Source organism: Talpa occidentalis, unplaced genomic scaffold (genome assembly GCF_014898055.3).
Source record: "Talpa occidentalis isolate TD23 unplaced genomic scaffold, MPIMG_talOcc4v2.1, whole genome shotgun sequence".
Taxonomy (NCBI): Eukaryota; Metazoa; Chordata; class Mammalia; order Eulipotyphla; family Talpidae; genus Talpa; species Talpa occidentalis.
Window position 1 is genome coordinate 101,897,270 of NW_026555331.1, and position 23,828 is coordinate 101,921,097.

At 39.8% G+C, this 23,828-nt stretch overlaps 1 protein-coding gene across 2 annotated transcripts in view; it reads left to right on the forward strand.

The window, feature by feature from the left end:
• The first annotated feature begins 15,355 nt into the window (after positions 1-15,355).
• Positions 15,356-23,828, forward strand: part of PALS2 (protein associated with LIN7 2, MAGUK p55 family member) — an 80,681-nt gene continuing 72,208 nt past the window's right edge. The window contains exon 1 of one of the 2 annotated variants that reach the window (XM_037509323.2): positions 15,356-15,389. The gene's annotated coding sequence lies outside the window, so the exon portion shown is untranslated. Of the gene's footprint in view, positions 15,390-15,869; positions 16,056-23,828 lie in introns of those variants that run through there. The other variant, XM_037509333.2, reaches the window with a different exon arrangement.

The following is a 23,828-nucleotide window of genomic DNA, read 5'->3' on the forward strand; positions in this document are numbered from 1 at the left end:
GATGTCAAAACCTCTGTGCTAGAAAGTGCGTGTGTGTGTGTGTGTGTGTGTGTGTGTTTCTTTTTAAGTAACAAACCAAATTCCCACATCTGATATCTGTTTGTTTTAAAACTAAGGAGGGATGTCAGTTAATACCATCATGCCTCTCATCCCCATCTTCATACTTGTCTGAATGCAAGCCCTGAGGACTTGATCTTCAAACCACAGAGCTTTGTGCTTTCCTCTCTAAAGACTGCTGTTTTTCCTGACTGCTGGCTCCCAGTCATTTCTATTGTGCTTTCTGAAAGCCCTGAATTACTCCAAATATTCTCCTGTGTTTTTCTCCTCATCTGCGACCATTTGGGACTTATTCCCCACATGCTGGCACCCAAATCTGAGAGACCATGCCAGCTCAATGTCTCCCAATCCTGGCCATTCTTGTGATCATTGAGGATGTTGCCTAAATTCAAGTCCTAAGAATCTGTCCCTGGAAAAGACATTATGGTACAGAAATAAACACCCCACCGATTTAGTATCAGAGAGAACCATGCTTGACCCATATCCACTGCTTACTAACAGCTTGACATTGGAACAATAACTTGGCATTTCTGAGTTTCCTCCTCTTTAAAATGGGAGCTAGACTGATGTTACAGGCATGTTCTGAGATTAATAAATAGCAAGTGTGAGAGACTTCATGCATTGCTCTACCAAGTAGGTCTTCCACAAATTTTGCTTTCCTTCCCCTTTGTTCTTTGGTTATGGCCATTGTTTCTATGGCAAATAACCTCCCCTTTCCCCAACCTGTTCACCTAACAACTCCTAGCTATTCATTCCTTAAGTCCCACCTTAAGCATTTCTAACACTAAGTAATTTTCTCTGATGTATTTATATAATTGATCAGATGTCCTTTTTGGTGACTGCATGCCATATAAAATATGATCACATTCGTTATGACTCACATGATAATTACTTGTGTGTCTATTTCTGTACTGGACTCTGAGTTTGAGGATTGAGATTCACATGAGATTGCCTTACATAGCCAACACCTAGCAAATAGAACTATTTTAAGTATAGCTCTTCTAGACCTTAACACATTTTATATTAAATATATTAAAATGAACTCACATACCAAAATTAATATAATGGTTTTGCTATGGTATTTTAAAATTTTCCTTTTAAAATAATTTAGTTATAACACAGGCACTTCCCCAAAGAAGACATAGAGATGACCAACAGGCACATGAAAAATTCGCATCATTTATGATTAGGGAAATGCAAATCAAAACCACAATGAGGGGCCTCCGTGGTCGCCTGGGGGTTAAGTCTCAGCACTACTAGCACCAGAGCCTGAGTTTGATCCTGGGGCAGGGAGCTAACCCACATATGGCACAGCAGACCTCTCCTGTCTCGCACGCTGCTCCCACTGGCAGTGTATTTCAGTAGATCTGCCTGTTCTACTCCTTACTCTGTCTCTGGTGAATCCTTTCACTCCTTGCACCTCTGGCCTACACCACAGTTCTATGCAAAAATAAATAAATAAAATATAATAAAACACACACAATGAGATACTACCTAATACCCATGAGAATGGACCATATCAGAAAGACTAGAAACAAGAAATGTTGACCAGGGTATGGAGGAAAAGGAACCCTCATCCTCTGTTGGTGGGAGTGTTGATTGGTCCAGACTGTATGGAAAACAGTAAGAAGGTTTCTCAAAACATTAAAAAAGAGATCTGATATATCACCCAGTAACTGCATTCCTAATTATCTACCTGAATAATGCAAAACCATTTTATAAATAATACACATTTACCATTTTATAAATGATACACAGAATTGTTTCATGTAAACCACAAATAAAATTTAGCTACAAATTAATGGTTAAATCTCAAAGGCTATGATTTCCAAGCAATCATTAAGCAAACCCAAAGTTCTCCCAATGTGGGAATCCTAATCCAGAATTCTTTTAATATAGTGAAATACTAAATAACAATATTTTGTAGATATTTAATAAAATGTTTGTCATTTTAAGCCCATGCTTTTTTTTTTTTGTAGTTTAAAACAATAATGAAGTTTCTAAGATCTCAAATATTTTCATACCCCAGAAAAGCTTTTAGGCTATAAGGACTATTCTTATGGTATATATTTGACACAAAGTCTGTTGATACATAGGTAAATAAGTAATATGTATTCTGGTTATTTATTAAATAACTATGTGGTTTTATAAGATTGCCTGCTCTTTGCCACTACTTCTTTGCCTTTGTCAAGTGTCTGGCACTGTGCTCTCTGTGTGTGTATACACACACACATATATATATATATATATATATATATATATATATATATAACTTGACATTTGATATATATAGCACTTACATATATAACTATACATGTATACACTTAACTAATTCTCATGATTATCGCCATTTTTACAGGTGGAAAAATCTGATGCCCAAGGATATTAAGGAAGTTGCCCACTTAATTCATCAATGGCAAAGCCAAGATTGACCAGTTTGTCTGATTGTAAGACCATGTTTTAACACCATGCTATATAATCTTTTGTAAATCCTTTAGATAGTCTTATAGTTTCCTCACCCATAAACTAGAGATAATTATATACTTCTCAAATATATATATATATGTATATATATATATTTGAACAGGAAATGGAAAGTGTCATCACACTACTTGGAACATAGATGTTATTCAATAAACAATTTAAATAGTTTGTTAAGGATTGACCACAATTCCCTTGTGCTGTGACAGCAGTAGGTGAGTTTGGTATTATGTGTTCCCATAGCAGCTGGACTTTTGCTATTGCAGCATTTTCTCTACTGAATCTAATACAAAGTTCTGTTTAATTGTCTCCCTGACTGGACTGTGAGATCCACGAGGACAACAGCCAAGATTTCTTGGTCACCTTATACTTAAGTTCCCAGCATGCCACCTGACATATACATTAGGTGCCAAACATAGGTATTAATTGAATTGACTAACTTAGTGAGCACTTACCTGTTATAAATGACTCCACCGGGAAAGGAATAGAAATCAAGTCTTTTGCCAACAAGTAGCTGACACTTTAGTGGGGATAAAAAAAAATCATAGGACAATATTTCCAAAGCAATTTGTTGTTGAATTATTTATATAGTAATATCTTTTAAAGCCTTACCACTTTTTCAATCTATAGAATCTCATAAAGCTTTTAATATAAAAAAAAGTTGCCATAATTCCATTAATTTCCTTCTAGCACACTAAGATACCATTAAGATGTAAGAAGAGAATTTAAAAAATCAAGCCCCATCAATGACATGCAAATGATACTCATCCAATCAGTCATGTTTGCTATCACAAAGAAGTCCACATGATGACAAAATTTTTCATATATTGTATGAACATTACTATGGATACAGCATGGTTATTAAACATCTATCTGTGTAAAGTGTCCTTCTAGGTATGATGAAGAAAGAGGCTTTAATTAAAACAGGTACAGTCCCTACATGATGAGTCTAGCTCACTCCAATAATCCTTTTTATAAAAAAGTTCTTAATGCTTCAAGATTTAAATTTAAAGAATGATTTGATCAGTTGGATTGTATTCTATTAACACTTTCATTCATTTATCACTCGATTTTTAACTTTGTTTATAGCACCTTTTTCTCTAAATAATGTCATGTAGTAACACTTTTTAGTCTTTTGATTATAGTTTCTGTCTTGGTGTAATGATGTACTTTCTTTTAGTTCCTTATGTAGATTAATCTTTTAGATTTAAATGTTTAGGTCATCTAGAATTTATTATTTGGATGGTATTTTTAAAATTTCTTGCTAATTATCTTCACATAATTTTTTGAGTGACCCAAATGTTCTTCATTAGTTAGAAATAGTAACTTTTGCCTTCCCAAATTTCCATATATATGGATTTTTTTAATATTTTGTTCCATAAATATATTCTTTCTCCAATACTGTATTTAAGTTACATTGGCCTTATATTTCTGTTTCTTATATGGCACATTTTTGTTGTAGATGGAATATTTTCTTTTTCATATTTTTGGATATTTTCAATTTTAAAGGAGATATTTTCTTTTCCATTTTATTTTTGTCTTATTACTATATAAAAGGAAAATGAATTGCATTTTATAAGATTTGATAGACTATATTTCAAATATTTCTCTTTAATTCTACTAGTTTTTAAAGATTATTTCTTTGGTCATCTAGAGAGACAATTTGATCATCAGCAAATAATGATAAATCCAGTGTTATTACCATATCTCTTTCTTATCACACTGGCTAGAACTTCCAGATTAATGCTTAACAGTAGTAGATGTAATGGAAACTGTCTTTTTGAGAAGAAAGATAATGAAACTAAGAGTATTCTTAGTTCATAATTATGCACTAAAGATAATTAGCAAATCATCATTTGCTCTTCTACAACTATTGTGAAAATAAAAATAGTCAATAATTACTGTCTTTTCTGAGCAAGCAACTGTATCAGGTATTTTATAGGTTTAATTTGTACTTTTTATAACATCCTGAAATGAAGGCTATTATACCCATTTTGTACATGAGGAAAGGAAAGTTCTCATGTATTAATAACATATCCAAGGTAACTGAGCTTATAAGTGATAAATCCAGAAAAAATACCTTGAATTCTTCTAATTCTAAATTTCCTTCTTATCATATTACCTGTACTATCTAAGTGCCATAGACTTTATTCTGATATATACACATATAAATGATTCTCTCTGGGCAACTGGTGTAGATTATAATGATATATGTAAATACATTTTTAGTAAGTGTTATATACTTGTAAGAATTATATACTGACTTAGAATGAGATGAATTATAATCATCACTTCTTAATTAAAAAATTAGAATGAGTTAATCAAATAAATGTGCCCACAATATGACAGTATCTTCATAATGATTTACCTAACAGCACCATATCATCATACAGTGATTATATTGTGACTTAACATTTAATAATGCATAACTTCTCCCCCAAACAGATTGTCTATGAAGCAGAACTCTTTGTAGTAGAAATCCAACTTAAATTAGCTTAAGTTACAAAGGGTCTCTTGAATTTAAGTAACTAGAAAAGTCTAGAACTGACCTCAGACATGACTATTCTTCCTTTCCTGAGTTTCTCCAAGTGATTTGAGGAGAGGAAAAAAAAAATTACCTTTCTACCTGCTGTAGTGTACGGAAACCCAAAATTTTCTTGATTTAGGTAACATGCTTCTTGGATTAATCACTGTAGCTAAGGCTGGGCCTGGGTCACACGAGCATTCCTGTGATATGACAGTATGAGAAGGATGTCATGGTTAGCCACCCCCTCAGACAATGAGTAGTGAGAGAAATGTCTCCCCATAGAGTAGCTGCAATTATCAGCAGATAAGAAATAGAATATTGCATGATAAAGATAACAGGCATCCATCATAAGTTATATGGTCTTCCAAATCAACAAAGTTTCTTTCATTTAGTTGTATCTTTCACAGTAACCAGCAAAGCTAGTGGAGGGAAGACATCCAAACAATGCATAAATACAGAAAACATTATAAACACATAGAAATAATTACATAGATTCTCAGTCAGCCATGAAATTCCCTTGAAACAATCGAATTAGCATGTATGACTTGATTATGTTTTCTCCCTAAGGCAAAGAAATATGTGATCTATGATGAATTAAAATGGGTTCTTTGACACAGTTCAGTGTGCAGTTCAGTAGGTGCACTTGGATGTACACCTGTGGAAGGAAGGAGAAGATGGCAAGATTGGGCAGAGGGAGAAATTAATGTAGGATACAGTCAGAATAACAGCTGCAGCTAACCTCACAGGAACTCTGGAGCTAAAATGGCTTCTCAGACTTGCCATATTGGACTAAAGTGTGTGTGTACCTTAATAACCCCCTTACCTTCAGTCATTTGGATGTTGACCTCCTGGGAAATGGGTTGGGGTGTCTGAGCATGGCAAGCTCTCTGCAGCTGAGGTCATCCCCCAGGACTGACAGCTGGAGTCTTGGGCAACAACTCTTTCCTTGAAAGCAGATCTGGAAAGTATAAGTCGGCATCTGCTACATTCTCTAAGGAAGTTGAAGCTAACAGCAATGAGCGGGGAAAGCTAGAGTGATAACTTTTTTGCAATGTGCTGCTATAGATAACTTATATAAGTAGGGTTGGAAAAGGATTTCATTTAATCCTACTATTATTCTTTCCTGGTAGGGAAATGTATTTGCACATACTGAAGGTGATTTGATGGTCTCTATCCCTTTCTTACTTGGTAAGTACCTGAGCTACAATGTGTTGTCAGTTAAACAAGGACTCTACGCTACTAAATGAGCAAAGGAAACTGTTTTCTTACTCTTTTTTTAATGTTCTTTGCTATCTTATTTATTGTTTATTTCAGAAAAAGCTGTACTTTCTTATACTAAAGTTCTATGTAATCACAGCAAAAAAATATAGATAGCCTTTGTACAAATTCCATGTTGTTAAAATATACATATAACATGTGGTAAGTCTGAAGATCATGATGATGAATTTGAGTTAAATAATATGTTACGGAGAACCCTTAATTGTGGTGACTTATGCTATAATTTATTCCAGGTGAATTGATCTGAGACTTACAAAGCACTCTGTGTATGAAGTGTGGGAATGAGGAGGAGCTTTGCACTTGAGCTACCTTGAACACTTCACAGTTAGAGACTTGGTCAGGTTACTTTAAGCCCTCTTCCCTTGTTTCCTTGATTATAAAGTGGTGATGATAATTTAGACTCAAATGTGATATAAAAGACAGAACACTGCCTACTGCATAGGTGTGAGCTGAATAGATTGTTATTATTCACAATTACTCCCAAAGCAGGATTTTAAAAAGAACTTCTTTGTCTTTCACATTCATAAATGGACAATATTTTAATAAAAATGAAGTATCCGTACTCCCTAACATGAAGAGGGCATCACTTTAGAATGGGCCATTAACTTTTTGGTTTTTTTTTTAACAGCCAAGACTGCTCATTCTGACTGCCCCCTACACATTCATACACACCACTACTCATACTTACATCTTTGTTTCCAGTGCCCTGATCTGTCCTATCTTTCATTCACTTACATAAAAAAAATGTCTTAGGTACCTGCTCTGCACCCTCGTGACTTGGTTTTATCCTCATGACTGCTCTCCAGTCTTCTGGTCCTCCATCTGGCTGAGTTTTACTCTTTGCTGTTGTGCTTAATCACTATTTAGACCCTTTTTAAATTGATGAATGTCATAAAATTCCTCATAAAGACCTCCTCTGTACTCCAAGTCTTCATGCCTCTCTGCCTCTTCAATGAGCCCAGGACACTATACTCACACCATATATACTCACAGTTCAACATTTTCCCCACATTTTCATATCTCCTTTTAATCTTCTTTTGATACCAGAGTAAATGGGCTATTTTCTTTTTAGCTCATATATAAATGATGGAGATGGAATTTAGAGGCCAATTTTATTTTTAAAATGTATTTATTTGTCTTATATCACTGTTAATTTTTGAACAGTATTTAATTTCTCCCCTCCGGTGTAGTCCCCATAGTTTTCCCACCACCATAGTATCTATGATCCATCACCATAGTCCCTTGTGCTCTTCCCTCCCCTGTTTTGACCTCTCTACCTCCCCCTCCCCCTGCTTTATGCCTCAGATCTATGGTCAGCTTGCAAGTTTTGTCTTTTTCCCTGATCCTTTGTTTGGTTTACCTGTACTCCACCTATAAGTGAAACCATCCGATAGTTCTCTTTTTCTTTCTGACTTACTAGCATAATCCCTTCTAGCTCCATCCATGTTTCCTCAAATGGCATGAGTTCATCTTTTTTTACTCTCTGAGTAGTATTCCATTGTGCCTATATATAACATCTTCTTGATCCATTCGTCTCTGTGTTTGGGCACTTATGTTGTTTCCATATTTTAGCTATTGTAAATTTTATTGTAAATAAAATTGTAAACAGTGCTGTAATAAGTATAGAGGTGCAGATTTCCTTCCAGATTATTGTATTTGTGTTTTTTGGGTAGATTCTTAGGAATGGAATCGCTTGTTCATATGGTAGATCCATTTTTAGTGCTTTGAGGAAACTCCACACAGTTTTTCATAGTGGCTGGACCAGTTTGCATTCCCACCAGCAGTTTAAGAATGCTCCTTTTTCACCACATCCTCTTCAGCAATTGTTTCTGAGTTTTTAAATATGGGCCATTCTCACAGGGTGTGAGTGGTTTTGATTTGCAGTTCCCCAAAAATAAGTGATTATGAACTTTTTTCATATGTCTGTTGGGCATTCTTTGGAGAAATGTTTTTTAAGTTCTTCTGGCCATTTTTTGATTGGGCTATAAGTTTTGTTTTTGTTGAGTTGTGTAAGCTCTTTGTAGAACGTTGGTATCAGTCTCTTGTCAGATGTGGGGTGTGTAAATATTTTCTCCCATTCAGTAAGTTGTATCTTCATTTTGGTTCCTGTATCTTGCTTTATAGACCCTTCTTAGTTTGATGAAATCCCTTTGTTTTCCTTCTGGAGATGAATCTAGAGGCCAATTTTTTTTTTAAAGATTTATTTATTTATGCATACAAGAACTGGGGTACAGGCCAGAGGTGTGGGGGGCTAGAGGATTCACTGGAGACAGAGTGGGGAACAGAACAGGAAGACTGACTAAAATTCACTGCTGAGGGGAGCAGTGGGCAAGTCAGGAGAGGTCTGCTGTGCCATGTGGGTATCTCCCTGGCCAGGGATCAAACTCGTGCTGCAGTAGCTGCGTATAGCTTCATAGAATGGGTCTTAATCCCTTGTGCCACCAGGGAGGCCTTAGAGGCCAATTTTAAATGAGAGTCCCCAGAAATTAGACACACAGACTAGCTGCTCATGGAATACTCAAGTATTTAATTAGGGTCACTTCCTGAGATCTGTCCTGGAAAGACATATTCATATTATTTCACTTCATATTCAGGAACTTCATATTCAGGAACAAGAGTTCAATTTTAACTAGCAACACTTTTTTCACTTAATTTTCTTTAATTTTAGAAGTCTACCAACTAACAACTTTATCTGTATTAGTAAATGAGTCCCTGTGACAAGTGTGCTGAGTTCCACAGGGGTTACTGCACGCAGTACTCTGGATTCTTTATCTTCAAGCAAGAAAGGAGTGGGGCTGGATATGGTGATGAAAAGTATCAAGATAAATTTCAAAACCACAAGTGATGCTACTATATAGAAGAAAAAGAATAAAGAGTTAAATGAAATATTATAGGAATTCAATGGAAAGCAATAGCATCTGTTTGAAGTGGGACAGGAAAGGTTTAGTGGAAAAGGAGGATGTGACATGGGCATAAAAGCTTGGATTTTGACTAGCAGAGTGGGGGAATATGCTCCTGCAAAAAAATGGAGGATTTGAAATATAAAGGTACAAGATATGACTGATATGTTACACAAGGGAGTCTTGAAGGTCATTGTGAATGACCTTGTGAATGGCATCCCACAGGCAATGAGGAGGCAAGGATGGTGTGACTGACATCTGGCACTCAGGTACACATAGGACCAAGTAAGGAGACTATTTCTAGAAGAAATGAGTTAGAGAATCCATTTTGGGACATAGAGAAGGTGGATTTCAGGTGACCTGGGTGCAGGCCATATATGTTAAGGAGAGGGTAGAACAAGGTGAAGAGGAGTTAAGAGAGAAAGCAGAGAAATAGATACAGTAAGGAGCATCAGCCGTGAATTTTATTTTAGACATGTTAATTTGAACAGTAAATGGTTTATCCAGATGGAGATATTCAACAGGAAGTTGAAAACATGCCTCAGGGGAAAGTAGAACTATCCATGCAGATGTGGAAGCACTGAAGAGAAAGCCCTAAGGGTCAGTGAGATTCTTGAGAAAAACAGTGCTCTCTTCTTTCTATACCTTCTTGCTCCAAGATCTCTTCTTCATGAAACATTTTTATGTAGGAAATGGGAGATGATGCAACATGTTAAGAGGTAAGAAAAAATAATCAGGGAAGTTGAATGATTATGTAGTAGCAGGAAAGTTGTAGGAAGTTGAAGGTAGAGAGGAAGAGCTCCTCAAACACTACAGAGAAGTTGAATTGTATGAACACTAAGCAAAGACTCTCCCCTATGATTCCATTGTGTCTGGTTAAGATTCCTGACATAGCACTTACCACATGATATTTTTATTGTTTATAATTCTTTTCCACTCTGTAGGGGCAACTTGATATCACTATTTTATTCCCAACATTTATCACAAATAACTGAGTGAATGAATGCATAAATTTAAATGAAAATGTCAGTGGTGAGGTGAAGAGCAGTTTCAGGAGAGAGGTGGGTGGTGAAGCCAAATTCCAGTACCTAAAGTAAATGAATAGTAGTGAGGACAGTCAGGGAAATATACTGAGGTGTACACATGTCAGTTCTTGCAACTGCTGGTCTTAATTGTGGTGATAAAAAATGAGCTGCCATTGTATCGGGGAATGATCTTGCCAATAGCTAGGAGAAAGTCCTGCTAAGAAGAACATTTCTGTTTATTTTGAGGTTGTCTGTTGACCTAGTGGGACTTTAGAGAGATCTAGATTACAAGAAAAGCCTCCATAGCTATCGATGAAAGCAACAAGATTAAAACAATAACACACACAATTGACTGTGGTCTGAAGTCTTGTAAACTGGTGCCATTGGAATACTCAGAGAATTTGGAACAGGGATCTTTGAGCAGCCAGGTGAGACTAATCTGGAGAAGCTTTCGAAAGAAGATAAATTTAAGCTGTTTTGAAAGGGGACTATTCTAGCCAATTGGCAAAGAGTCTTAAAGCACAGGATTAGGTATTTAATTTGATTACTTGAGGTAATTTGGAGTCACCCCAATGTTCTGAGAAGACAGTATAAGAGTTGTTTGAAAAACAACTCATTTCAGTGGGTCTTCACTCTGGTAGCATATTAGAATTAACTGAAGAGTTATGAAAAATCCTGGTGCCCAGTCCATACCCCAAACAATTAAGTTAGAGGTGAGATCAAGTAGCGCAAATGCGTCCATGCGTGAGTGAGTGTGTGTGTGTGTGTGTGTGTGTGTTTTAAGTTCTCTGGATGAGCCCAGTCAAATAGAAGCACTGCTTAAGTTTAGGGTAAATTGCAAGCAAACAAGAGAAAGAGACTACAACAAGAAAGGCTAGCAAGGAGGCTGGAAAGTGGAGTCTGACCTAACCTCAGGAACAGGGATAGAAGGAGTGAAGCTAAAGAAAGTAGTCCAGAGGAAAGCTTGGTTGGACTTTGTGATGCACATCAGTTGCAATTTTTCATAAAGTTCTATAACAGAAGCATCACTGCTCTTATTATGATGGATTAGTTGGAAAATGAGCAGGTAGAACTTGGCAGTTCTAAAATTTGGTGAAATTTTCTATTTCTGGAATAGCAAATCAGATCAGAGAAGAAAACACTATCATATTAAAAGCCTGTAAATTTTTGTTTATATTTGGAGAAGGAAATAAGTCAGGGAGGGATGCTCCGAATTATGAATCAAGATTCAGACTTTAAATTGAGTGGGCTGGGCCTCCCCTGGTGGTGCAGCGGTTGAGCACTGGGCTGCGAAGCTGCCCGCAGCCTCTGCAGCGCTGGCTCAATCCCTGGCCTCTGGGGGGAGGGTCCCACATGGCACGCAGACCTCTCCTGCCGCCCGCTGCTCCCCTCAGCAGTGTACTTCTTTGTCAGTCTGCCTGTTCTGTTCCCAGCTCTGGCTCTGGTGAATTCTCTCACCCTCCTGCGCTTCTGACTGTACCCAGTGCTTGTATAAATAAAATAAAATCATAAAAAATAAAAAAAAATTTTGAAAAAAAATAAATTGAATGGGCTGTGGTAAAATGATGATCCTTTTAAGAGTATCCTTGAAGGAAATGTAAAGTCAGACCATTAAGGGCACTGAAGAGAAGGATTCCCCATTACATTCCATCACAACGTTCCTTTCCTGCTATGAAGAATTTGTAAGAGGTGTGGGAAATGGATGGGCAGGGTCTCAGGGGTGATGACCCCTCTGAAAGGTGATGATGAGAGGGCCGATGTTCTAGTCAGCTCACCTTACATTTACTCTGGTATGCCTGCAGGGTAAGTAAAGTATCAGGCATTTCTGCCCTCCTGCCATTAGATTAAATGCATGCCTGATGGCGGGCACCTGGAGTAGGGTGGGGGCATATGTGGGTGGGTTCACCTGGGCTGAGACTGGGCTTAGAAGGGCAGCGTCATGGGGACGTTAGGAGAGCGAAAGAGAATGAGAGCAGCACCAGCAGAGAAGCAGAGGCCATCAGAGAAGGTCGGAGAGTCCAGCTAGAGTGAAGATTTGCCTGGGAGGCCTACAAGCCTCCTGGCCACCCCCCAGTACCCCTGCCTGCTGTGTACCTGGTAAATCTCAATAAAACCCTGAAAAAGCCACCAAGGGCTCCAGGACTCCTCCTTACCCCGTTTGCTTGGATCATAGAGATCCTGCCCTATGCCATCCTGCCACGACAATGCCCCACCTTTAAAGCTTAAAGGATGGACAGAATATCATAAAGTGGCACTATTATTTATATAAGTGGTGGTTCATAATATAACCTGTATATGAGCATCTGCTAGAATAGAAACTCCCACTGCAAGAGAGCCTCCCCGGTGGCGCAGCGGTTGAGCGCTGGGTTGCGAAGCTGCCCCGGCCTCTGAGGCACCGGTTCGATCCCCGGCTGCTCCCGGGCCACTGGAGGAGGGTCCCACATGGCGTGCAGACCTCTCCTGCCACCCGCTGCTCCCCTCAGCAGTGTACTTCGGTCCTTCTGCCTGCTCTGCTTCCTGCTCTGGCTCTGGTGAATTCTCTCGCCCTCCCGCGCTTCTGACTGTACCCAGTGCATGTATAAACAAACAAACAAATAAATAAATAAAACATGCCTCTATTAAAAAAAAAAAGAAACTCCCACTGCAAGAACATCATGAAGAGAAAATAGGGATCAAATCCTTTTTCTGAGGATGAGGCTGAGTCTTAAACCATCATAAGCTTACTGCTGCAATTACTTAAGAGAACAAATCTGGAACTATAAATGAAAGATAATAGTTCCTATCGTCCTACTTCCAAATGCCAGGTTCCTGGTACATGAAGGGTTAATGGAAATGCCTGGGAAGTAACTAAGTCAGGGAGGTCCACATATGATCTGAAGGGTGCTGGCAGGATGGAAATTGAAGGGAGATGAGGTTGAGACTCCCCTGTCTTTCCCATTCCAAAACATCAGTTAACTTCATCCTGTCCGCAGAGAATGGGGATGGGACAGGAGGTTGTGACATTGTTTCCAAAAGACCCTTTTGGAAACAGAACACACCAAGAAATGATATTCCCTCCCTCTTCTGAGGAACTAAGGGTACATACGCTTAGGATAGGAAAGGGGGGTTGAGTCAGAAGGGAAAAGAGAAGAGTAGACAGGCCTGGATAGGATGCAGGAGGCATGAGTCATGGGGTATCCCGGTGGAAGCAGAAGAGCTTGGGAAGTAAGGAGGAGGAAAAGAAAGATCTGAAATGGACTGATACTTGAGAAGAAAAACCTCATCTTTCCACTTTGCCTCCTCCTTGCTCACTATTGTGCACACTGCCCACTCCACTTTACCCAACTTACCTGACTCCTGGGAGTGGGGTGCAACATGTGCCCAAAGTTGTGCTCCTTAGTACACTCAGGGCTCTTAAATGCTTCCACTTTCCCTTTGTCAGGTTTACTGTTCCAGGAAAGAAGATTCTAAATTAATACTCTACAAAGTCTCTCCTGCATGTTGGTTTGCAAAATTAATGATCCTAATGGAAAAGTAAATTAATCTTTGATGCTTGGTTGAGGCTAAGGAGAAAAATCTGTTTCAGGTATTGGGCTTCCTTAATTTATGTCATCCATAGTATTCTCTCCTTTCCATGCCAACCACATGGGAGGGAGGGCGGTGGACAATACTGTTTGAAATTTCAGTTATGAATCTAAAGGGCCAAAATGCATTCAATCTTTCTGCAAACATTCATCAAATGCTTCGTTTGTGCAGGGCTGTGCAACTATGTCCAAGAAAAGCCAGTGAGGATATCAGGAAATGATTTATCATACATCAAATTTTCCTTGCACTTTCTACATTCACGGTTTGAAAAGATTGCAGTAAACATTTTGTAAAATTTAAATAACATCTTCACAGTTTCTTCAATTTTAGGAAGAACAGAACAGCATTTCCCCTGTCAGAGATTTGAGGGTTCTCAGAGATCTTTTGGGATTAGGTAGATGTTCAGAGAATCTGAAGTTCTCTGATTGCATTGCTATGTTTTTCTAGTAAGAGCCTTGGCTGCACTGCATTTGCTTAGTTCCTTTCAACTGAAAAATTAAATCTGCTCTCCTGTCAAAATGTCTCATGTGCAGACCGGGACATTGATCAGCATACTCTGCAGAGTCGAAGTGGAATGGATGGTACAATCCCCTTTATGAAGTCTGGGAAAGCCAGATGTTTGGGAGGAGCTCTGAACAACTGGTGTCCGGGGAATGTCCAGCAAAGCCAGCTCTGGGAGTTCACGAGAGCCGGGCGCTATGAAAAAAAGCTGGCGCCCATTTCCGCGCGTGTGAATCACACTGCCCGGCTGGACCACCGGGAGAAAATTCACGAAGGACACAGCCGAACACGGTAGAACCTGACAGATACACATCAGAAGCAGGGGTGTGTGAAGGGGGAGGGGGAACCCCCAGAGGCTGTTCTCCGACGTCTGGCTATCCTTTGTGCGGGTGAGTAGGTTGTCTGAAGGGAAACTGCTGGAGAGGGCGGGCAGGGGTGCCTTTTCTGTCCCGTGGGTATCTGGCCCATCAGTAAAAGCTCAGCGGTACCGACAATTTCGGCCTAGAAGATCCGGTGCGGATCGGGTTTACCAGGCGCGCTGGCCGGCGGGCCCGGGGCCGGGGCGCGGGAGACCGGCGGGGAGACGCCGGGCGCCGGGGGCGCAGCCGGGCCCGGGGCGGCGGGCGCTCCGCGCGGGGCTCCACCTGGCCGGCGCGCCGCGGCGGGAGGGGCGGGGCCGGGCTTCCCGGAGGCGGCGGCGCCTCCTCGCGCCCGAGCGCGCTCCCCGGCGTCCGGCGCACGCGCGAGGCCGGGAGGGCGCGCGCCCCGGCGGCGGGGGCGGCGGGAGGAGGCGGCGGGGGAGGGCGGCCGCGGGAGCCCGGGCGCGCGCGGCGGTGGAGTCCTGGGCGCCGGCGACCCGAGCCGGGGCGGAGCGGGGCGCGAGGGAGGGAGGAGGGAGGGGGGCGGAGAGGAGCGAGAGCCGCCTTTCCGATTCCCAACTAGGCGCCCCGAGTTTGTAGATGGGGCTGCTCGGCGGCGCCCGCGGCTGAGGGGGAGCAGCGGCGGCGCGGGCGGAGGGGAGCGGCGGCGGCGCGGGGACGGCCGAGCTGCGAGTCGGTGAGTTGTCGGAGCCCCCACGCCGTTCGCGTAACGGTCTCGCCGCGCCCCGGGGCCGGCCGGGGGCGCCCTGTTGCTCGTCGCCGCGCGCCACGCGGGGACCCCGGCCCGCCCCGCCCCTCGGCACCTGGGCGCGGGCGGGGGCCGGGGCGGCGGGGCTGGGGAGGCTGCCCGGCGCGCCCTACCCGGCCGGCGCCGGAGGGGCGCGCTTCGCCGGGCTGCGGGGCTCCGGGGCTCCGGGGCTCGGGCGGGAGGGCGGGCCGGAGCGCGGCAACGTGTCTGGCCCATGCTGCCGGCCGCCGCGCCGCGCCTGCTGCGCCCCACGCGCTCTCCTGGCGCGGCCCAGCTGGGCAGGTGGGGCTGGGGGCCCGCTCTGGGCGCGGGGCGCCGCGCCGGCACCCTCGGCGGCGGGAGAGGTGGCGAAGCATGAATGGAGCGCCGCGCCGGGGGCGGTGTTGCCGTGACTGACACCTCCGGGGTCAGCCTCGGGAGGGGGCGATCCCGCCGGCGGCTGGCGTTCTCCCGTGCCCGGAGTTCTGGGCGGAGGAGGCTTTCTGCAACTCCTGCTGCGACTTCCGTGCCTCCAGACTCCAGTTGTTTGGGCAAAGTGGTTGTGGGCCGAGCACACGCTGCTCCGGAGGCGGTCGCAGTGCTTTCCAGTCCTGGGTACGTTTATCTGGAAATTAGGAGGGTGCCGGGGCCTTTTTTTTTTTGGGGGGGGGTGGTCAGGGGGAGAAGGCCTAGATGGAGTCCAGGGCGGGTGAGGGGTGGCAGGAGGGTAAGGGGTGGCAGGATGCGCATTGGTTTGGGATATTTTTTTCAGAAGGACTTAAAACACTTTATTGGGAGTTGATTCTCAATCTCACCAGTTTCTGGGATTACAAACTCGCGATTGCATCCAGCAAACTTCCATCATTTGGGGTATGCATTTGTGTTAGGGTGGTTTGGGTAGCAGGGGAGGAAGGTAATCGAAAACTGACAGGGAAGCTCAGAATATTCTCTGCATTACTTATAAACAGGCTGTAAAGGTCAAGCGAACCGTGTTTTAGACTCTTTCATACGCCTTTGGGAATTGTTGGAATTTTACTTTATGCTTCCTGAATGGGTCTTCTTGTAATAACCACTCCGAACATTTGAAGTGCCTTAAAATGTTCTTCATTTAGATTATGATTTAGCAGCCATTGCTTCCTTGTGAAATCTCTCAAATCAGCCTTAGGAAACTTAGGTATGTCGACTATTAGGTGAGGTAGCACTGCTGTCAATGCGGGACTGTTGCGGTACCAAGGTATAACAGCGGCTCTCTGTCCTAGCGCTTTTTTAAGGCATCCCCTGTGCAGTTATGGTAAGGTGTCAGGCCTGATTATAGTCATGTCTTCTGAGGCCTTTCTACGGTAAACAAAGAACTTTGTTGGTTTGTGTCATTTTGAGGTCATTTGTATCTGAAATCTGTCATGTACTTAGGTATATGTTTAAATATGTGTTTGCACAGTGTGTTACTCTTTAAGGGCCGTGTTTCTTTTATTTTAAACTAGGGTTACATAATATGCAGATGGTAACACTTTTAATTGCCCTGTTTTGTCCATATAGAGATTGCACACTAAATATCTACAGAAAAATATTCAAAGGGGTGTATGTGTTTGGGGGGGGGTGTTTCCTTCTGTGTGGCCCTTTCTAATTGATGCCATTCAATTCCCTTTTCACCTGGAGTTTCAAAATGAATTGTTGCATTCTAGATTAAATAAACATTAGAAAAAAGTAAGGTGCTTGATTGAGCAACTCTGGTAGAAACATTTTTTGTTCTCTAGGCCAACTGTTGGTTTTTATTTTTAAAAATGAATCATTTTTCTTAAATATTTGAGAGAGCACTTTGCTTTTTTTCCTGAGTCAGGCTGAAATTGTTCCAGGGGACTACACAGCTGCCACCCCCTTTTCCCCACCCCCCTCCCGTTTTTTAGCTTGTGATAACCGAAAGAAAGTCATAATTGTGAGACACTGTATGTTACCTTTTAATAAAAGCTGTTTTTAAATTGAAGTTGGGTATTTGCCATCTCTTAATATACTTTACCATTTAATAATGAATGGTTAGCAGAAGCAGAAGGCAACAGATGTTGTAATTAAATGTCTTTCACATTTTTGACATCCAACCTTTGTTATATGTGAGTAATATCTGCAAAGTATTTGCTAAGAGTTGCAAATAAAACAGGCATAGTATTAGACTAATTATAAAAATGTCAAGAAAATAAGTATTAAAGGAGAGGACCCATTTGTAATTTGAACTTAATGTATTATAATATCATAAATTACCTAGTACTAGGTAGTTTTTGAAAGAAAATTTTGCCGAGTAGATATTAGTTGGCAACACTGATAAAAATTTTCCAAGGTGGTTCATTTGGTAAGTGACTAAATTCATATTGAAACTCTACTTAAGGTAAGTGTAATTGACTGGCAAGGGATGTGCTGTTGTTTATTTCTGGAAGTATGTATACCTGCTCATTAGCTAAAACAAATACTGGGCTCTTTGAGAATACTGTTATTCCTAAAAAATTAATACTGAGAAAAATTATGGTGGTTTTGTTTTACCTGTGGGTTTTTTCCTTCCAAAAATCACCATCACATTTATGAATATAATAAAAGCCAACACGCGCAAGAGATTACAGATAGGGTGTTAGAATTGAATTAAAAATCTTATTTATTCTTTATGAGAAGCAGGTTCTGCTTAGCTTATTTTGGGCCAGTCTCAGAAGCTGCAATGCTTTTCCCATACTGTTATTTGAATGTGACCACTGGGGGGAGACTTGTGGCTTGACCATATTCTTTCTTCACATACACTGGCTGCTAATCATCCCTGGGCACTTTGCCAAACTGCTGGAAATGTGTTGAGCAGGATGCATTCTGAATTAAATCTTGATCAAGGTGTGTAATAACTTTTATTTCTTTAACTCACACCACACTCACAAAGTTCTTCTCTTTTATAGACTGTTATTAACAGTCTACTTTTTGGTCTGCTGTTAAGTGGGCTAACTAAGTATCTAACAGTGAAAGATGAGATTTGTGAAATACATTAAGGCTGTCAAAGATCGGACGTTACAGATGATAATCTCAGAAGCAACATAAGTTTTAATTACTTGTTTAGTATACATAGTTATTAGCTATCTGAAAAGATCTGGAGAGAATATCACACTTCTGTGAGGTGTACTATATCCAAACTTCTTTAAACAGATTGGTCTCCTGTTTTAATTAAGCTTTCAGAGGAAGATATATTTAAGCATCACTTGTATTTCATTTCAACAGAGAGGAAGTTCTTTATTATAGTAATAGAGAAAAGGTTAAAATTCAGAACTTTGTTGACAAGTAAGCTGTGTCTATTCTTTGGAGGAACAATAAAGTCAGAAGTCTGCTTTCCATTTTTTCTCTTCTGATGGTATTTAACCTTGTCAATATCCTCCAGTTCAGTAGTAGGAAAGAGTGTACAAAGACTGTTTTGTTTCTGGTATCTTAGAAAGAACTTAAGATTTTATGTCCGTAACTAAGACCACTGAACAGTCTTGATCGTAGTAGATTCATTTAGTGTAATAATAGGACAGAATTTAGAGTAGTTTTTGTACAATTAACATCATTTTGATGAAAAACATATTAATCCCTTAAAATGATTCTACTTATTGTGTTAATACTTTTAAAAATTGGACTGGTTTCTGTCATTCTGTCATCCCCCTTCTTTCCTTCAAGATCACTTTACTTTTGTCCTAAAATTCTTGAAAATATTATAGTAAAAGATTTTTTTTCATTCCTGGCTTACCTCAAAATTGTGTTAAATATTTGGAGATGATTGTTTCTAGTGTCCTAGCTGTTAAAGTTATCACTGGTGCAAGTAAAAATGAGAATTAAAGACTATGTGGAGATTTTTAAAATACAGCTCAAGTTATTTTCAAACCCTCTCCACTGCCTACTAGTTCCTGTACATGATCTGATCTCTGCTTAACAAAATTACATCTTTTCCTCTTAAATCTTTTGCAGGTTTACTACTTTTTTAAACATTCCCCTGGATGTTCCATCTATGCCTTCAGAAATGTCATGGCTTGTTCCTGACTCAGGGTTGGGTGGTTCTCTCTGCCTGGATTTCTCTTCCTGAAACACTGTGCGACTGGCTCCTTCCCATCCATTTCTGGTTTCAGATAAGATATTACCTTCTCAGACAAATATTATCTAAACCCCCCTTTTAGGATGACACCGTCTCATTTTCTTCTATCCCATTACCTTTATAGTTTTTTATTCCAAACTATCACTGTCTGAACATTTATTTTTATATTATATATACATATACATATAATATACTCATTAAAATTTAAGCCCCATGAAAACAGTGGTTTGGCCTTTTTTTTTGGCTTAGCATTATATATCAAAGACTTAGACCCGCACACATTAAATAAATATTCCTTTTAAAAAAACCTGAGGTTCCATTCTACCTGACATTTTGGTGCTAAAACATCTATAAAATAATAGAGGATAATTGTAGCAAGTAGGCCACTTTTTTATGTAAGTAACAGAAATCCATTTTATCTGGTGTAAGAGATAAGACTTAGTAAAGATGCAGGGAGTGGTTAATGGACTCCACAGGTTGAAACTTGAAGGCTCCAGCAGAAAACACTTCATTTCTTTATTTCTCATTGTGCATTTGCTCAATTTCTTCTCCTACTGCAAAAGACCATTTCCTGCCCTCTTCCTGGGAAATACGGTCACCAGCAGCTCGCGAGTTGTCCGATTGTTCAGGCCAGACAACAGGAAACATTCATCTAGCACCCATGACTTCCCTGCTCAACAATCTATGTTGCATTACTAGAACATAGTTGTACTTTCTCTAACCATATGAAATGAGATTAGAGAGACAAACCAATGATAATTGATATTCACGCTTGACCATCCACTTTCCCCATCCTCGTTTCCTTTCTTAAATTCTGCTGTTTTTGAAGTTGGAAGATCTGAAAAGCACTTTCCTGGGATATATAAAATTAATGACCTTTTTTCATGGAAGGAATTTATTGCTTGGGCTATGACAGTGGAATATATACATGAAGAAAAAACAAAAATAGCATGATGATAATGTAAAGAACTGAGAAAAATATTTAGTACCTGCAAATTAGTTAAAAAAAAAAAGGTCAGCCATAAAGTGGTCAAAGATCATGAACAGATAATTCACAGAAAAGGAAATTTAAATAGTTCTTAAGCACATATATAAAGATAATTAACTTTATAATAATGTAAACATCATACATTAAAATTAGGAGATACCATTTTCACAATAGAATGACAGATCACATATAGTTAATACTTTCAAAGAGGACAGAGAGTAACAGGTGTTCTCATTGCTAATAGAAATATAAAGCAGTCGATTTCGATGTGATTGAAATTTCTGATAAATAGAATACTTGGGAATATGCATAATAGATGTAGGTGGGGTTTTTTTGGTTTGTTTTTAAAAATTATTTATTTATTTATACTAGCACTGGGTACAGTCAGAAGTGTGAGAGGGTGAGAGAATTCACCAGAGCGGGGAGTAGAACAGGCAGACTGACAAAGCACACTGCTAAGGGGAGCAACGGGCGCTGCAGGAGAGGTCTGCGCATCATGTGGGACCCTTGCCGGTGGCCAGGGATCCAACCGGCGCTGCAGAGGCTGCGGGCAGCTTGATGTAGGTGGAGGCCTTGATGTAGGTGTTTGTGAGAGAGCAGGGAGTTAACATACAACTTACCTATCTGAATGCTCAGTTGTGTTGTTTTGGTTTTTGCTTTAGTCAGCAGACAAACCCTTGCTAGAGTAAAACCAGTAAATAGAGCCTCCCCTCCAAACTACTTAATTCCCCTTCCCAACTCACACATTTTCTGCCCCAGTATGCTAAAATTTATTTCTAAATCACTGAGATTTCATTATACTTTGTATCTTTCAGAGCCTACCACTTAGCTACTTAGTAGCACTTAAGATCAAGGTAAATGTACTTAATAGCTTTTTATAGAGCCACTTCATACTTTTTTATACTTTTGGAAATCTTTTATAAAAAGTGATTTTTAATTTCACTTGATCAATGTACTTAGAATATTAATTAGAATAAACAGTAAATAGTTTTTATATATATTACATAGTATTTATTACATAGTAATGGAACTTTTACATGGCTCCTTTGTTCTATAAGATATTTGTAGATCTTAGGTTGAATAAATGTTATGAAAGTGTGGGATGGGTAGCTGGAGGTACATGGGACATTTCTAGAAAAATCTGTGGAAAAGTATAAGGGAAAAAGAGAAGAGTAAGGGATAAAGGGAGGTTCTGTGCTAAAACTGAGAAGAGGCTATCCCTTGGAAGGAGTTTAAACCTAGAATAATGCTGACTTATTTGTACACATTGTTTGAGGATATAATGTATGCTATTTGATATCTTTGTTCTTTAGGTCATTTTGACCGTGAACTGACTCTGGCACAGAGGCGTCCCAGAATCCTTTAGAGTTATCCTGAACTGAAGGATTCAAGTTTAATATGTCTGGTGTGGGTCAGGAGCATGTTTATATTTTTTAAGTCCCCAAGAGTCAATATTTGTAAAATACTCTCTTTGATACCAAATTACCTAGCATAACTTTTAGAGTTCCTCCATCCGTTAGATAACTTTTACCCTAGAATTTGTCCATCACTGCATGGTTTCTATTAATACATTAGCCAGATTGACACCCCTACAAGCACCCCCATTGATTTCTGTCCTTTTGTTCACTTTCGTATTTTTCACTCCTTGCTGCCATGTTTCTTCTCTCCTTAAAACCGTTTGAGTTTGCTTCTCTCGTGAAGCTGTTGTTGGCTGACCTCATCCACAATTTATATTTTCTGTACAGGACGAATGATAACGTAGTACTTACATACCTGGCAGGTTCTCGACCTGTGGTTTATGTATTTTAACTCTTATGAGTCTTGCACATACATCCCTGGTTTAACTTTTGGATATCTTCTTTTTTACCTTTCAATACCTAGAGCTTTGAGTTTAATCATTGTTGGCAGTGTTGACAATGGCAACAATGTTATTGAATGTTTATTATGTTTCAGGAACTGCACTAAATGCTCTCCAAACATCTCATTTATTCATCAACAATTTTTAAAATAAAAGTAAAATTCTTATATGATCATATTGATTACATGTTGCTGCTGTAACAAATTGCCACAAACTTGATGGCTTAAAACAACAGAAATTTATTCTCTAAATTCTGGTGCTAGATATCTGAAATCAGTATCCTTAAACCAAAACCAAGGTGTCAGCAGGGCTATGCTGCCTGTGAAGAATGTGTGTGTGTGTGTGTGTGTGTGTGTGAGGGGGGGGGCTCCCAATACTTCTCTCTTAAAAGGCCACATGTGATGGTATTTAGGGTCTACCTAATGATCCAGGATAATCTTCCCATCACAAAATCCTCATTTAATCACATCTGTGAAGACCCTTTTTTCCAAATATGGTAACATTCAAAACTTTCAGAAATAGCACATGAATATCTTTTGGGTGACCATTTTTCAAACTATGACTATGATTCGTCAAATGCTGTAGTTAATGAGGCTGGTAAATGTCTTTTTGCCCATCCTTATCCCTTTCTTTCTAGTCAGTGTTTGTCGGCCATAGACAGTTTTTCTGTCTTCCTTTCACTTCCTGAGGGGTATTTACCTGTCATAACTGGAAGGGAGTTGTTATTGTCATCTCTCAGATGGAGACCACAGATGTTCCAGGCAATGTGCAGGACAAGCCCCCCAGCAAAGAATTGTCTTGTCCCAGATGCCCCTGTATTTGCAAAGGCAAATTAAATTTCAGGTGGAGAGATGACTATGTGAACTCAAAGATTCCTTCCAGCATAACCTAAAGATTTTATAATCTTTTTTTCTTATGCTTTTCCGCTAAAAATCTACAGAAGTAATTAGTTTTTGATAATAGAGCATTTTGTTTTTAATGAAGAAAACAACCATACTTGTAATATGTTCATAGTGGTCTGTTATCACTCATAGGAATTCTTCAGTTATTTTGAATAAGTGTGAATGTCTTCAAATGGACTTGTTTTTTACATTTAACATAGAATATAGTTTGTCTACAAACATGATATAATGTTTTATGGAAAATTTAACTATATTAATAATTATTTGCCTTTTCGCTTTATTATTATTTGCTCTTTCATTTATTACATCTGCTTCTATCTGGCACTTTGGTGTAATATGAAGGACTGAATTAAAGTTCATTAAACTTCATTGAAGTTGCTTATTTTAGAAATTAGAAGATGATCATGTATATTTTTAATATATTGATAAAGATATTCACTTTTTTAAAGTAGCAGTCTTTTGGAATAGGGAATAAATGAATAAAATTAAACCATGTTTTTTCCTCACCATTTCATCTTTTGTAACAGCTGAATAGTATTCCATCCAGTGTATA